The sequence below is a fragment of the Myotis davidii genome, unplaced genomic scaffold (genome assembly GCF_000327345.1).
Source record: "Myotis davidii unplaced genomic scaffold, ASM32734v1 scaffold663, whole genome shotgun sequence".
NCBI lineage: Eukaryota > Metazoa > Chordata > Mammalia > Chiroptera > Vespertilionidae > Myotis > Myotis davidii.
This window is the reverse complement of record NW_006295816.1, coordinates 3461276-3463906: the sequence shown is the minus strand read 5'-3', so window position 1 is coordinate 3463906 and position 2631 is coordinate 3461276. Positions and strand designations below refer to the sequence as shown.

Here is a 2631-nt window from a genome sequence, read left to right as displayed (position 1 = left end):
AAAGTATAAAACCCACATCAAACTTCAGAAGATAAAAACTCACAAAGCAGCCAAAACAGGTTTGGCTCAGTGGATAGAGCGTCAGCCTGCGGACTGAAGGGTCCCAGGTTCGATTCCCATCAAGGGCACATGCCAGGGTTGTGGACTGGATCCCCAGTGTGGGGCGAGCAAGAGGCAGCCGGTCAATGATTCTCATCATGGATGTTTCTATCTCTCCCTTTCCCTTCCTCTCTGAAATCAATAAAAACATTTTATTTTTAAATTTTTCCCACCTTGGGGGTCGACCACCAAATGGGTGGCTGAGCTGCACTGACAGCCCCGAGTCCCACAGCCAGTGCCCAGCTTCCAACCCCTGCCCCGGCCCCGGAGGTGCCCTGTCGCTGGAGCACCTCGGAGGAGACCAAGGTCCCTCCCTCACAGCCTGAGCCGTGGCCTCTTTGCAGGGCCCCACCTGCCTGGTTCAAGAGCCCTGGTGGGGCCCAGCATCCCATGGGGCATCAGTTCCCGGCCCAGCTGCGCCCAGCTGCCCGCTCTGCCTTCACAGGGGCGTGGCCTTTCCTCCAGCCCCGCCTCCTTTTGGCCCCGCCCACCTTCTCCAGGACCCTGGTTTCCCTGGGGCACCCCCCCCCTCTCTCTCTCTTTCTCTCTCTCTCTCTCTCTCTCTCTCTCTCTCTCGGTTTAGAAAGACTGAAATGGAGGGGTGTCCGCATGGCCTGCAGGAGTGGGGCCAGGACCCGAGTTCAGGGGGTTCTGGGGGCGCTGGGGGGAGCCCTGCCCACAGCAGCCTTTCTCCCCAGAGAGGTAGCAGGCGGGCGGGTCCTCAGCCTCCGGGACAGGCACAGGGGTGGGGACAGGACATGGACATGCCTGCACCCAGGGGAGGCCCCGTCAGGGAGTGGGGGTGACCGCTCCAGGCCCTGGGGGGGCTGCCCGAGCCCCTTCTGTCAGCACCACCCGCCTCCTGCCCGAGCTGCTGTGGTGTGCACTCTCTCTGTCTTCCTCTCTGAATGAACCTTTTCTAAAATATATATAATGTTTTAATTAACTTAAGAGAGAAAGGGAGAGAGCGATAGAAACATCAATAATGATGGTGGCGCCGGCGCCCGCGGCCTCGGGTCCAGGAAGGCGCCGCCCTGCGACCAGGAGGTTGTTGGGTTGTCTGGTGCCTGGCGCTCCGCTGGCAGGTCCGCTTCCCTGGCGGGTTCGCCCTGGAGCCCGCGATGAGCAGCCCTTCTGTCGGGAGTTGGGGGCCGCTGGCGCATCTTACCCGGGCCTGTGCCCCGACCGGGAATGGAATTGTGACCTGTTCCTAGGCCGACGCTCCGCCCTGAGCCACTAACGACGTTTCCTTCTGGTGGTGGAGCTCTGCTTTGTTTGTTTCCCTGTTTTACACGCTTCCCCGTCTCAGGATCTCAGGCCGGGGCTCCCAGGGCAGCAGGATCCGGTCCCTGTAACAGGGAGAGGGTCTCCCCTCAATGGCGCCCCCTGGTGGGTACAGGCCCCTCGCTGTGACCTTGCCGCTGTGCGTGCCCTTCAGTGTCCGTCTGTGTTTTAGAACAAGCTTTGTAGGTGGTGTTAGAAAAGGTCCATTGGGGATTCACGGATATCATGGGGGGAGTTTATTGTGCTGGAACCGAACACACGGGAAGAACATTTTGACTTTCGAAAAGTCACTTTTTGGTCCGCTCCCTCCGATGTTCCCCCCGCCTCCTGGTGCGCCAGGAAGGCCTCCTCGTGGGGGTGGGATGTGTGGCTCGCTCTGCAGTCCACCGCCCGCGTTTTAGAAATGTGCAGGGCTGCTTCCGACCGCCTGAGGGGAGTTTGCATCGCAGATGTGAGCACCGAACGCAACCTGAGGCTTCTGACCTCAGGGATGGAGCTCAGAGAGGTTAAGCCGCTGGTCTCAGGTCACACAGCTAAATGGCACTAAAGGAGGACCAGCACTCGAGGCTTCCAGACACAGACTTTCCCTTCCGAGAGCCCCAGGGGAGGGGGCCACGCCCTCCGGACGCACAGGAGGCCGTGCAGCACGCGGCTTCAGGAACCACGGTAGCAACTTGCTTTCTGCCGCTTCCTCTTGAGTCCTCCCTCCGGGGTCCTGCACCAGAAATCCTCCCACATCCAAGGCTGCCTCTGCACGCGGCCCCCTGCGCACTCTCGCCTCCACCTGGCGTCGGAAATGCCTCGCTGATGTGGACTTTTCCTCTGAAGATGGAGGTGGAGGTTCTATTCGCTTCAGTACATGTTGCATCGGGAAAGGCGGGCCGTCCTGGTCGGAGCCGGGGGAGTCGTTAATCTGCTGCTTTGCACGGAGTGAGCCCCGATGTGTTTGCTGCTCAGGATCGAAGGCGGGGCCTGGGGTGCCGCCCCCTTGGGGGGCGCCCGCCCCTGGGAGCAGGTGTGTTTATAATTGTCGCCAGGAAACAGAGCCCTGTCTGTTTATGAAGGACGACTCCTGGCAGCCCTTGGGTTCTTTGAAAAATTCCCCGAGGAAGCAACTGCGGAGCCCGCTCCCTTGTTGCCCCTGGCAACCCTCCCAGCCCGGACACTGTCCCCAGGCCCACCGCCTTTGTCCCAAGGGCTGTTCTGGAAACTCCCGGCTCCTGCGGTGTGCGCTGGGGAGGCCGCCAC

The 2631-nt window shown here is 60.9% G+C and overlaps 1 protein-coding gene across 1 annotated transcript in view; it reads left to right on the top strand.

Moving 5' to 3' along the window:
• ITPR1 (inositol 1,4,5-trisphosphate receptor type 1) overlaps positions 1–2631 on the top strand; it is a 227042-nt gene that overhangs the window by 163781 nt on the left and 60630 nt on the right.